Consider the following 14566-nt stretch of genomic DNA (forward strand, 5'->3'; position numbering starts at 1 on the left):
GAGGAAAGCGGTTAAATGTCATGTAAGCGGCGGCATAATAAGGATGTATAATAAACGAGTGTTTCGTGAACCACAGCGCGTCGCGCCGCCACACTTGGCGCGCATTACCGCCGCCGACTTAACTGGAAACCCTTTAGTAAATCGTCCCGGGACCACCGAGTCTCCGAGGATCGTTTTGTGGCATAATCCGGTCCTCTCACCCCCGCGCAGTCGCATTTAATATGATAACATGTCACTCTCGCATGTTCATGTTCACATTACGCTGTTAGCAATATTTTTCTTACGCACATACCATTTGTCTGATATTGATATATTTCTTTTTTATTTGTTACAGACCCCATATTGTTAATTATCTTGATGCAAACAAACAAGGTATGTAAAACTCACGACAGAAATATATTGTCTCCATGTCTGGTACAAGATTTTTATTTTATCTTCAAGTTCGTACTTAATTTGCGCTTTGATTAATCAAAAACTAGGAGCGTTTTGCGGTTTAAATAAACTGCGCGTGTTTTACTCTCTCGCTTGCTTCCAAGCATGTTGGGGGCTTGTGTTGCGAGATGGTTTTCTGTAACTTTGCGAGCAGCGCATCGCGTCCCCCGAGATTAAAGCGCTAGAATGAAGAATTTAAATTAAAGAAGGGCCTCTCTTTCGGCTGCATTTGTGTGTTTTAGTCGTGGTGGTGCACACACACGCACGGAAAGCGAAACGTTTTCGCACAGCTTCCGCGCATTCGTTCCGTCTTGTGTTCTTTTCGGATTTTCCAGTCGCACTTGAATATTATTACAAGTACTAGAATTACATTTGTAGACTCTCGGTTGAGGCTCGGCAGGCGCGATATTAAACGACCCATACACCAGGCGTGCACCCGAATTGCAATTATATTCGTTTTCCGGATGATGTTACAATTAATTTTCTGCAAACCACGGCCAATTGATTTCGCGTGGGATAGAAATATTACTACACACTATTCATTACCCTGGCTGCAGAATTTGTTCATTGCGGGCGTAGGATAACACGGATTCTTGAATTGCATTTGCATCAATCGGCTTTATATGCGACAATCCGAAATTACGAAAAAATAACGCCGCAACAACATTTACGCACGATCCGTCACAATCGCGCATAAAACAGTTTGGAAAATTTTCGACGTTTGAACAGTCGATGCGTTAAATGAGCGAGTTAAACGAAAGCTTCACGAACGAGTGTATGTGGCCGCGCGAAAATTGGGTATTGCGCATTGCTCATCGGATCGACCGATTCCGGGGATTGAAAACGCAAATCGACCATGAATGCCATTTTCCCAATTGCACTCTCTGTATCGTTCGCACGTGTTTTTTTTAGGTGGGAAATTATCGTCATATTGTGAGATGATGAACTTCTTGTTTAATCACCGCAATTAATTAATTTTATATTTAGTGCTTTGCGTTTTGCGATAGTTTCGCGGACGTAAAAATTTTATGTTGCACATGATATATTTTGCTGAGAATTAATCGCCGCGTTAATTTATAACTTTACGAAGGCAAAAAACAATAAAACTCGAAATCTCGCCCTCATCTCCTCCTCTATAGGTATATGCATACACTTCGGTAGAAGCAAGCAAACGCAAGAAAAAAAAGCAACCTCTTGTCGGGCGTCGTATATTTTCTTCCCTCGTTTGCTCGTTGTCTCATTACGCCTTTGCTTACTTCATGTTTCGGTTATCTTCACAATACCAAGAATGGTAATTAATTTCCAGACGTAAATACGTATAGATATGGATTTAATTGCCTTAGCCGTAAAAACTTTATACTTCTATCTGCATTCTACAGTTTATTCTCGGTGTGGATCATCTTTGTTCAGTTTACACCCCATGCAGAACCGGATTTATTTATTTAAAAATTAAATAATTACTTCATCCATGAGCCCATTCAGAATTATTATTATCCATATTTATAGATTCTGTATTTAAGTAATTATTTACAAAAAAATATTGTTGATTTAGAACTATATTAATGCCCGCATATAAAGAGGTTGTGTTTTTATGTGCCGTAATCTGCAACCCAGCGTGCAGGCATCTTTATGACGCAACGTTTGTGTGGCTAGCTAAATCTCTCCATCGGCATTGGGTGTCTCAACGTGGCCATATTAAAACCGCGCGCAATTATAAATTCTGTCGAGTGAGACGCGTCGCGATGCTTAATCCGTTTCTTTATTGCAAACACACAACGTCGACGAAGACTTTACTTGTACTTATGCTATACCTACTTGGTAGAATTGCAATCGAAGCACAGGAAAACGAACGATTTACGAGTAACTCACTTCCAATTACGATAATAAAACCGAAGACCGCTGAAATGATCTTCGAATTTTCGCTTTCTTCCCGCAATTACTTCATATGTATAATTTATTGCCTGCCAAGGCGTGTTGAGGGCGCACTCCAATTTACTGCATGTCGCAAGATTTCGGTGGTTCGACTAATTAAGTAACGTTTATATCGCTCGCTGGTTGCGCTTCGTAACATGGAATAAAAGCAACACATTCGACGATTGCGACGAATTGGTTCGTTCAAGTCGGTTACAAACATTTACAAGTAATTATGCCCGGGTATGCGCATACATACATACACATCGTGCACGATAAGATAAGAGTTTATTTACCTTTTTAGCAGCGGCGTCTTTTTCTTTTTTCCGTACATCGTATACGATTTATAGTCAGTCGGTGTGTGTGGGGCGACGGTTGTCCTTTTAATGCCCGGCAGCGTTTTTCGTTTGCTTTGTTTTATTGCTTCATTGTTCATTACAGGATAAATGAGGCGAACTTATGTTATTGCTTCAATTATTTTTTCGGTTGATACTTGTCATAGGTCGTGGTTTATTCGGTCTAGACTTCGATTAATGCCTAGGCCGGGAAGGAGAATATTATTAGTGTTGTGCGGTTAATTGCTACCAATTCACTCAAAAACTATTTAATTTTTAGGTGAATTCCATCACAAATTTGTATTTTACATACACAGATCATTAAAATTTTAATTAATTAAAACTTATATAATTGATTGAAGTTGATATGAAATTTGTGAACAGAAACTGATCTGAATTAAATTTCGTTATAGCTTAATTAAGAAGTACCCAAGGAGATTTCTAGAGAAGTATTTAATTAAGTCAAGTGGTTTTGAAGTTATTATTAAAAATATTTATACTGTCAAACAGGTAGTGGTCAAGCTTTAAAACATTCTGAATGCAATCAGTTATTAATATTAATACAATTGTTTTTGGTATAGCCATGTGGGTAATGAAGACGTGCGAAGAAGGGGCGAATGATAATAGACGGTAGATGCTTATTCACGCGCCGGCCGGCCTCCTGGTGTTGCTGCCGCCACCGACGTTACAACCGCCGCCATTATATATATATATAGTATATTCATATATATATATTCGCTTGGGTGGAAATTCTTCGTCCAACTATCCGAGGATGTAATTAAGCTCATTTAATTAAACTGACAGCAAACTAATACCCATGCAAGCCTCATAAATTGAAGTTTCGTGTATCGCGAAATAGGCTAGGCGCGCATTCGGTCGGTTGGGTTGTGGCGGGCGACAGCGGGGAGCGGCGAGAGATTCTATAAGCGAATGAACGACCAACCGAGAATACCGCCACATTCCTAATATCTATCGTCAATTCGACGTTCATTATAGATATGAGAGTGCATGCATCTACCACCACATCCGCCAGTGGACAGATCTATTAGAAGTCCAGACAAAACGCGCATTGTCTATGCGTCATTTTCTTCGGTGATTGCTTAATCGATACGCGCGCCGCCTCACCACGTCTCGAAATTATGTCTTCTTCTCGGTAACGAAATTTCAAACTTTGGCATATGCGGCTGCACGCCGTGAATCGTAAACATAAAAATGATTTATTTATAGCCGGGACTCTTTGAGTGGAGGGCGATAAATTAATTTTTTTTTCTTCAAATTTAATTTCCTCGTTTTCGTGCTTCTGCTTTGGTCCACACAATTTTAATATTCTGTCGGACTGGACTTCTTGGAGGGTGGTAAAGCTGATTGCCATCTAATAATCTTAACGATGGGAGGCCTTTCAAATCCCTGTGGTGTCCGAGTTTCATTTTTAACTGGCTGCCGAGGTTTCAATCGTAAATTCTTTCAATTGTTTAATACTCGAAAAGTTTTTCTAAGATATTTTCGAAAAGAATGTCTGAAACGGAAAAGCGCTTGATGGTCACATGTGAGAAGTCGTCCTTTATATGAGTGCACTTGTATGCGCGCGCATAGCGAAGATAACTCGAGTTGATTTATATTTCGGGAAGAAAGCGTCACGCGAAACGAGTCGTTGGTAATATTTATGCGCTCGCTTGCTCAAATTATACTGTTTATTTTTAAACAAAACATTCACATGTGTACGCACGACACGGCGAAGGAAACTGTATGGAAAAGTTGTGAAGAAACTCACGCCGGCACAAGTGACATCGGTTTAATCTCCCGTCGCGTGTCTACGAACGCGTCCGTTTCATTGCGCGCCCTGCTAAATTCCATAATGTTCGAATGGCTCGACTTAATTAATTGACAGTCGTTAAACATGCGCGCGCCGTAAAATAATTATACGCGTATAAAAATGTGCGCGCCGCCGAGGAGGAAATGTGTGTGGAAAAACTAACGATATATTCGAGGATATTAAAATATCTTTTAGTATTAATGAAAATGTATTATGCTTTGAGCAATTAAATTTACGAGTATAAAATGACGAAAATAACTAGCGACTTACGGAATGCGCGTCGACCGAGTGTGAGATGCCGTGAGATTTCTATTATTTGTTTACGGTCGGCAATAAAAATGTGTTAACTGCTGTATCAATTTGTTATATGTTGCTATAAAACAATAAGGAGGCAATAAGAGTATATACGGTATGACATCAAAAAAATTCGCGCTGTGTGCACAGTTATCGCGTGTGTACATTTGTTTTACAACGTTTTTATATCCCTATTTAATTTTACAATTTCTATTGAGTAAGTGTGCGAAACGATCGGAACAATCAATTAATTGATTTTATTTTATTATTATTTATCACTCGGTATATAATAAAATTAAGTTGAAATAATCTGTAGGAAAAAAGCCTAACTAACCCTTTATACTTCAAACGGAAAACAGATATTTGTTCGTTTTAAACGGCCTGGTGATTACGGCGTATCAGCGAGATTGAAAGCACACCAGAAACAACGGCGGAGCAAAAAAAAGGAGTGAAAAGAATGTTAACGATACCTTAAGGTTGCTGCAAGCCTGCAGGCCTGCAGCGTTCGCTCCGAGTGTCCGTTTAATTAAAATATCTAATCGACGTGTTGTTTTTAATTAAGGCGCGTTAATTAAGTGCGTACCGAAGGCAGTGCGCATTTTTTCGCTGACTCGTTGCGAAGAAAAGTTTCCATTCGCATAGCTAGGCGCATTCGCGAAAAAATGCACACGTGGAATACTTTTTTCAGTCCGACTGAATTTTTTTATCGTGCACGATGGCAACGATTTCTCGGTTACGAACAACGCAATGCTTGCCTTTTTCAATGAGGCAAGTTCATGCGATAATAAGTCGCGCGCGCGTACGTTTTTTTTCTGTCTCTTTTTCATCCAGTGAGTGAAGTGCTGAAAGCATCTACTCCTATTGTACTCTACGCCGCGCGAAATGCGATATTTAAGTCTAACGCGAGATAACAGAAATAAAATTAAACGCGCGGAAGCGCGATTTCTACTACTGTATTTGAGAGGTGAGTAGAGCGAGATTTGAGGTTTGAGATTGGGGCCATTTGTGAGCTATTTCCTCGTGAAACCTGGCTGCAGATAAACAATTGCTATTTACGCGAGGAGTCGGTGCGAGTTGTAATTGCAATTAGATAATGTTTGAACGTTCGTTTTCATTTTTACGGCCGGTGATTAAGTTTTATTGCGTAAAAACGAATGCGTTCGGCGTACGTATAGGTACACATCGACCGCGCTGGTTCTTGCGTGTGCTTCTTATTGAATTAACACAGACAACCAGAGAAAAGAAATTGCTTCTTGGCGATTCATAAGTGAACGAAGAATAATTAAATTTCAAGAAGAATTAACCAACTACCGTGGGTGCGTGGCTAGTAATCAGAGCCGTGCGCGTTAATTTTAGTGTGAAACTGTAAAACTGATGAGCATATCATCATGCATAGTCACATAAATATTCAGAGAAAGCAAAATGAGGTGATACATTAACTCTTTAACAGTTTTTGCTGTAGTCGCCGGTTAGTTATTAATTTAGGCCTTACTCAAAAACCAATTAACTCATTTAAACGATTATTTTGTTAATTTACTTCTGAATTATTTTTCTTCCTTTAATATCATTTTATTAATTTAAAAATAATGCTTTATCAGATATTTCAGACCAATTCGTGTAAGTTATATGATTTTCTTTATTAAATTTAACTTTAGTTATATAATTTTATGCGCAATAACATTAAAATTTGCAACAATCAATTTTCGTATTTAATAGTTAATTTAAGATTGATTTGTGTTCATTTTAATTTGATTTAGTTTCGAGGTTTTATAGGTACCTTTATAGCGATATAACTATGAATAAGTAGTTATTATTGCGCCACGTAAGGACGCCTTTAATATTTTTGTTAAATATGAATTCGTTATGTTGCAAATAAATAAATATGGTGAAACTATAAGTACTTAGTTTGTTTTTGTTTGTTCTCGCCTAGAGTACGTTAATAACCTATTTGTAAGCACTCTGTGCATTTAAATATTAAATGAAAATGTGTTGCGGGATACAGGACGACCGACTTGTGTTTGTACACGTAGGTTACTTACATGTCGATGTGGTGTAGGAAAATACGAAACTATTTAATATTTTTACAGTTCAACGAGCGTGCTCACCATGTTGTAACGCTGAACATGAAATAGCGTCGCGACTGGTGTAAAAATATGACCGTAAAAACAAATGATTTATAATACAATTATGCGTGACAAATAGAGCTTGTGACGTTTTGTAGTGTTCTTGTTGTTCGACGTTTCTTCGTTTTTCTGTGGTGCCACTTTTATTTTTTTGTGTTTTCGTTGATTTCTCCTCCTTGCACTGCAGTCGTATTTTTACGATTTCCTAACTTCACTACTAGAACAAACACTATTCGCGCTTGCGAGCAAATATTGAAAATTGTTTCATAATAAATTCAGACAAAAACTATTAGTGTGTATTTTATACGCTGAAAACGTTTAAATTGTTTGCGTTTCGTGTATTGGAAGAGCGGCGGTTATAAGATATAAGTAGTAAACACAGCGCTTTAGTAGCAATTTGTTTCTTTATATATCGCAGATATATCTTCGTAATAAGTTGTTGTTGAATATTAAGCAGTCGTTAAAAGTCAACAGCACACGCATTATTCCAACGCTATGGTGCGAGTATCCGCGTCTGCGAGCGTTGATAAAGGAAAATGCTATGCTTCGGGTGGTGGTTATTCACGTTTTTATCCATGCGGACACGAATGCAGGGAGCATAAATTTTATTATCGTCGTGTTTAATACGAATTTTTTACTGGAAAGTGCTGAAAAAATGTGCATCGTACGAATTTACGTTTTAATGCACGCCTACACAGAAGCCGTCGGTGGAAAATTCAAAATCCGACTGTTGGGTCTAATTGAATGGATATTTTAAAATGTGAAGCATGTACGCGCACCATATCACATTTAATGAGATCATCAAGCTCGAGGACACATACATAAATAGTCTTTTGTATCGATTGCTGGAATAATTCAGTAATAAAATCAATCGCCGAGTTGTATGTAGTTATTTTGTGTATGAGTTTGTGTGTGCAAGTAGTTAAAATCATATTTTTCCACGTGTCAAACACAGTAGCTAATTAGCGTTATGTAGAAGGGTATTTCATTACACGATTTAATAGAAATTAAACTCGGGCGTTGCGTGCCGACGCTGGTAACTTTGGTTGCGCGTTCGTTTCGTGGCTGGACGGCAAAAGATTTATACCGATTCGACACGATCCGAAGTCTTAAACAAGCCGCGGGCAGTCCGCTTACTTCCGTTATTTTTGACCTACACTGTGTGGCCCTTGCAACATTGTTCACGAATGCAATTAGGGCAGTTAATACATAGTGGAAACAATTGATTACACTAATGTCAATTAAGGAAACTTTACGCTACGGAAAATTATGTTCTAGGTTGTAGGTATCTGTGCTTTTTGCTTCTGCTACTTGTACACCAATGAAATACGAAAGCATTAACCATCTTAGGGTCCGCAAGTGCAAAAGGTAGAAATAATTAAAAAAAAAAAATAGTTTTCATACTTTTACAAATTTTGTTACATTTGCTTCTCCATAAGCTTACTTTGACTTAGAAATAGCTGCTTAAAATATCAATAACTTTATAGTTACCAAGTGCAATATCATAACTGTTTTATTCAACCACAATTTTTGATTGTATTTGATAATGCCAGATTGCAATTTTCATTCCTTATCGAATGATATGTTTATAAATAAAGCAGTCTAATACAGGTATGATATTAGCGTCACTTAATAGATGTATCGACCCGAATATTCGGCAATGGGGAAAAATGTAAATTTGAAATTTCGTCCGGAAACTATTTGATTTCCCGCACCGATATATGGAGCACATTAGCATTCTGAGTGAGTTTTCGTGTTCTTGATCGTTACAACGCTCAATGTCCAAGAATACGATTTCCATATTTATGGTCTCGGTCCACGGTGGGCAATCAAATAATCAAACGTGGTATCAGCGAATATGAAACGCATACGTTCACGATAGCGTTCAGTGGACTCTTGAAATGCGGCCAATAACACCGTGTGCACTGATTGCGCTTGAAAGGTGGTATTCACCGGCAAGAAAGAATTGGTGAGTAAAGCAAGATGGTTAATTTTACCAATTCGTTTTATTGGATCCAACAGCGCGACCTGCTGCATTTAAGGTGCATTAAAGTCATTTATAAGCTGCTTTATAACATATTTATATTAACATGCTCAACTCGCGAGGAGTGCATTGAAAGCGGCGGTTTTCATAGTTCTAATGCCTTTAATGGCGGAAATAAAACGATTACGCTTTTCATCGCGTCTAACTATATATAGTCGTTAGGTATATCTTTGCAGTTCTTATGACGTACGCGCCGTATGTGTCCGAACAGAAAAACGTGAGTGTCGGGGTGTTGAAATTGTTTTATGGGCCAATTATTTAGTTGGCAAGTTTTTTGCCAACATGTTCTATCTGCGCAAACATAAAATGCAAATTAAAATTTATTTTAGAATTTAATGGTTGGAGTGTATAACGAATCTCAAGTAGATGTAATGGTTGCATTTACTGACAATTTAATGATTTTTCTTTTATTTTGTTTCAGGTATGTCAACATTTTTTTTTCATACTTATTATTTGGTGAGTAGGTAATTTGTCTTTAAAACTGCTGAAAGTGGTAAAATCCAATTTACGATTAATTGTTTTCGTGCAAATGCATATAATTTAACTATGTCTGGACTCTTTGTCACGCTGTGTGTGAGTTGTTTTTCTTTTCGGCTTTAGTTTTTTTGTTCTCTCTTTCCATCATTCCTTTTCGTCTATTTTTGCACAAGGACGCGCGCGTTATGTAGCCCCGTAGTGCACGCAGCCGGGGCGCGCAGCGAAAGTAATAAAACTTTGGGAATTAATTAAAAGCCGTAATAGCGACTAAAGTACTACGGGCACCACTCGCTGGCTGGCGGCGGGACGAAATGCAACAACGGACATGAACGGACTGTAGCCGGCGTCGTCGCGTCGATCGCCGGTGTGTGCGCGCGCGCGCCTGAAAAACCTAACCTATATAATGAATGTATACTCAAACGAATAATAAATGTAAGCGACGTACGTAAGTGCGCGACGATAGCGAGAGAAAAATCAGCCAAAAAGAGAACGCGCACCGAGGCCATAATTACCGCGGCAATAAGTAACGATTATTTACTGCGCGAATCTCATTAAGGAAGCGCAGTTAAAGTGCTGGAAATACGGAGAGAACGGCTCCGGCCCAGACCGGCACTGCTGGTGTGGGGAATTAAAGAATAAAGAAGAAGAATCGCCCGCTGATGGTCGAAATTATTAAATTAATAAATCCGATGACAACGTATAAATACTGAAATTAACAGGAGAGTGAGAGGATGGCTTAATGAATTATTCGTGGCAGTGTTTTTTCTTCCACGCCATTCCTTTGGTTAATTTAGTGCACTTGTTATGTTAATTTAGCAGCGAAATGCGTTGGAGTAACGTTTTCATTCGATTTTCCAGCTGCGCTAATTTATTAGATTTTCCATCGTAATAAATATTTAGATTTTAAAATTTGCCCGGGAACAAAAGGAGGAAATATCGTGTTCCTCGCCGCGAACAATGCAGCTTGAAAATGTCTGTCGAGGTGATACGACGGCATAATTATTGCTTTTTGGAATATCCTAATTAAGCAGCACGTTTATAAATCAATCCCGGTGCCCCGTATAATAATGAAGGTGGTATGTACTTGTTGGCGTATGTGTGTGCATGTAGCGTCGGTTGAACTATGGCTTGCCATCAGGATGGGAAATGGTAAACGCGATCAGCTAACAACGAATATTACGAACGAAACGGGGAGCGAGCTGCGCGGCGTGGCATGGCGGTCCGATACACACACACACAGACACTGACAAGCAGCAGGACTGCAGGAATATCCTGGCACACGCACACGCTCGCAGGCGCCTGTTCGCTCTCCGAATCCTGATGATATATGCGCCAACAGCCGCGCAGCGTTCGTTATAATCACATATTGGCAATTAGTTAGGGGACTAAATTGACCACCGTCATTATACTTGGATGATTTATTTTAAGCGATTCGACACGCGTTAAATTAGTGCCAGAGCCTCGCTTCGTTTCCATCCCGATTCATTCTGCATGTCGTCGAAGTTTGCCGCGTGCACGCTGATGCTGAACATGCCGAAACAACAAACACTTTTTTATTGCAACAACGACAATGTTGCGAATTGCAACGGCAATTGGTATAAGTTTGAAATTGTTGTAAACTCAGGCTTGTTATACGCCACTTTTGCTTTTGTTTTAACGTCTTCCAATTAGCACTAGACGTGTAGTTTTACGATTGCCCGAAAAACTTTTATGTCATTGCAGTGTACAAATATCGTAGCGCAATTTATTGTCACAAGCGCTTTAATCTCGTGCGTGATACATTAATTATTTTCTTGTTTCTACTCACCTGGCAAATACTAAATAACTAATATTGAAATTTATACTTAGGACATTGAATTAGTAATATGGGTGGAGAGCAGCGTACGTGTTAAGACGGTTTAAATTAAGAAAAACAAATATTACAAATCGGTGGTGTTGATTTTCCGGTCCCGCCGGCCACCGCTTCGTTTGCTGGGCTGTCTGTCTAAAAGGGCATTTCTAATTAAAATCCCATTTGACGCTGCAGCCGGACGAGCGGACGGGCTTATTGGGACCGCCACAGCCAGCATGGTCCAGTCATGCATGTTTAATCGAACGAAAAAGGGGCGGCGGAAGAAGGGTGGCCACAGCGTCATTTCGCGCCCGCACACCCGGCGCATCCACACGCGCGCGTGTAGGTGCGCACGCAAAAAGTTTAATTTGTGCTGTAATCAATTTGCTCAAGACAAGAGAACGCAATCACGACGCCGCCGACGACGACAGCGAAAGACCCTTCCTACCCGCACGCCCAACACGCGCTCTTATCATTCTCGGCGTCGTCGCGGAAACCACTCATGTTCCATGCTCCCTTAGCCTCATGCATTTGCATAGTTGTCGTGCGGTCGCTGGATGTTGACGATGTTGATGATGATGATGAGAGGGACGCCACCGCGTGTATGCATTTGTTTATCGCGTGTGAGTACAGTATACGTTTTCGTTAAGTAATGAATTTTCGCTCGCAACTTGAGGACGCAATCATTAATTACCTACGTGAAGGGGTCATTCAATTAAATTATGAATAATATTAATTATTACTGATTGTCTCGGTGCGGACACCACTGAATTCGTGGCTTAATTAATATTCAATAGCTTTTATCTACGGTGCGTTGTGCTAATCCTTTCTATTTTATTATTAACGGAACTAATCGGTTGTTATGTCCGCGTGATTAATTCAATTTGTGTGTTGCACAATCCGAATCAATTCATTCACACGCCATATGAGCAATTTAGATTCCAAAAAAATAAAACACATTTAAACCAAACAAATTTTAGATTTAGAAACTTGGACTTCATTTTAATTCCGCGTTGCTTCAGTACATTGTTTACTCAAAATGTTTGATTAATTCGACTAGGTGATTTCTATTTACCAATTTATATCTATGACATGTGTTAATTGTGGTCCATGGAGGATAAGCACACGCAGATCGATCGAAACACTAATGCTCCCGCAATATACAACGCCCACAACCCCTAACATCAATATGCATTTGTATCTCACAGTTTGTGGAGATAAATTTTACGTATCTAGCCTGAATATCTAAAAGTTTTGAATCCAAATTAAATTGAAATAATGCATTCTCTTTGTTCATTATAAAACTGCATTAATTGTCGTTGTCTACTATTTTTCAACTCTTTAGTTATTGTTATTTTGTACCGCGTGGGCGAAGAAATGACTTATAAAGAATATCGCTATGGGTGTTGTTTTCTTCTTATTATTTTCTTCTGTACGCATTGAAATTATATTATATCCACATTGTGATTCATTAAATATTCGTCGAAAACAAAGCGAATACCAAAATGAGTTTATAAAAGGCGAGTTAATATCCGACGATGGAACGCCTACATTTTGTATTTTTAGGCATACTTTTTCTTGTCTTCTATAATAAGTTTTGTTCAAGTTTTGCGGCGTTCCTAGATGATTATTCATTATTTCGATTTGTAATTTGCGTGTTTTCTGTGTTTCGTATCGAATTCACAGTTAATTTCTTGATCGTTTTGCTTGTTTTCATAATGACTGGTAATTATTCTTTCCTTAAATGAGTATGCATTGGGTAATTTACAAAAGATTAATTACAAGGCATTAATTTTATTCATATTTTTTGAGTAAATTACATGATTTCTGATTGGTTTTCTAAATTTTAAATTTACATTTAAATTAAAACCACATGTTGATTGCATGGAAGTTTCTGCTTTATAACTCGTATATAAATTTACCACAATCATTTTATGAGAATTATTTTTTTGTAATTTAAAAATAACAATATTAATTGAAATCATGTTTGACGTACAGATTATAAATGCTTTTAAATTAATTTATGATGATTGAAACATCAAAATAGAAATGTCGTGACGAATAAATGCATTTACAATATTTTTATTTCTGCACTCTCCACATCGATGAGTGGAATATAAATAACTCATCTTTAGCGCTATCGGTTGTTTTATTTTCATTTGGCTTTTTTAGTTGTATTTGCTTATTCAACGCTGCAACGAGTTGAAAAACGAGTGTGTAGTACATGTTTAGCAAAGGCTCACTTACTTATAACAGATAATATAAATGCCGAACGTCAATCATCGTTGTGCCATCGCTTTTATGGGCGTGTTTGGACCACACAAGACGTCCGAAATTATTATCTACTTGCCAAATGCTACCACAATTCATGAGCAAACCAAAATAAATTTATACTCGAAATGTTTTCTCAATAAAATGAAATATCTTGCAAATAAAACTAGTATGGCGTTCACATACGCAGGCGGTATATTTTTGTTTTAATGTAAATTTTCAAAAGTTGTCCCTTTTAAAGTTAAGATAACAAATAATATGTAGGTAGATATACTGAACGAAGGAAACTTGCAGCATGCAGATGGTGGTACTTCGTAATTGTGGCCGCCACCAATTATATCGATCGCGAGCTTCATCTTTTACGTTCGAATTTGCGTTACCAATTACGGTTAGGCCGTGGTATCATTTGAAAATTATTGCAGATCACGCGAGCGCTTCTCGTCGGTTGTCGGTAATTAACGTACCGTGCCATTTCATTACTCTTTCATTCATCTTCGGTTTCCAAGCGCATTCTTTTTTAATCTCCAATTATTTCTGCCGCGCCGCATCACAACTCGTGATTAATTTCGTTGATAAATGGCTAATAAAATGAAGCATTAAAGATCTAATAGAACTAGTGAAAATAATCATAAAAAATGCTGCTGCTGCTGCATATATGAGCGAAAGTGAAGACTTACACCAGCCCAGCGTTGGGGATGCAGGAGAAAAGTGAAATCGTTAGATGTGACTAGAGGGAAAATGCGAGCCGCCAGAGATGGTAACAACTAATAACATATATCACTCGCTAACAATGGTTTATTGCCGCTTGCGGCGAGGGGTTGAGCAGCGCCGCGGGTAAATAATAATAGCATACATCATAAATAAAGTATATGGAAAGTTAAAGACATAATAATAATATTTATTCGGGTTGTTGGCGACACGGTAGGCAATCTCGGCTGCCCCGCCGAGAACAATGCTGAGCGTCGTTCCTGTCGGCCTGCGTTTGTTACATCGCTTTTCCTCCACCCGCGAACTCGTCGCCCGAGCTCGTCGTCC

General features: G+C 38.6%; 1 protein-coding gene across 4 annotated transcripts in view; it reads left to right on the forward strand.

Moving 5' to 3' along the window:
- LOC135795881 (LIM domain transcription factor LMO4-B) overlaps positions 1-14566 on the forward strand; it is an 89997-nt gene that overhangs the window by 12170 nt on the left and 63261 nt on the right. For 2 of the 4 annotated variants that reach the window (XM_065307677.1, XM_065307678.1), the window contains exon 2: positions 335-372. The exons of the other annotated variants lie outside the window; for them this stretch is intronic. The gene's annotated coding sequence lies outside the window, so the exon portion shown is untranslated. The remainder of the gene's footprint in view (positions 1-334; positions 373-14566) is intronic. 4 annotated transcript variants of the gene reach the window in all.

The sequence above is a fragment of the Atheta coriaria genome, unplaced genomic scaffold (assembly GCF_025399875.1).
Source record: "Atheta coriaria isolate IRGN ID8LTWV9N9 unplaced genomic scaffold, Caltech_Dcor_3.1 hic_scaffold_7_pilon, whole genome shotgun sequence".
Taxonomy (NCBI): domain Eukaryota; kingdom Metazoa; phylum Arthropoda; class Insecta; order Coleoptera; family Staphylinidae; genus Dalotia; species Dalotia coriaria.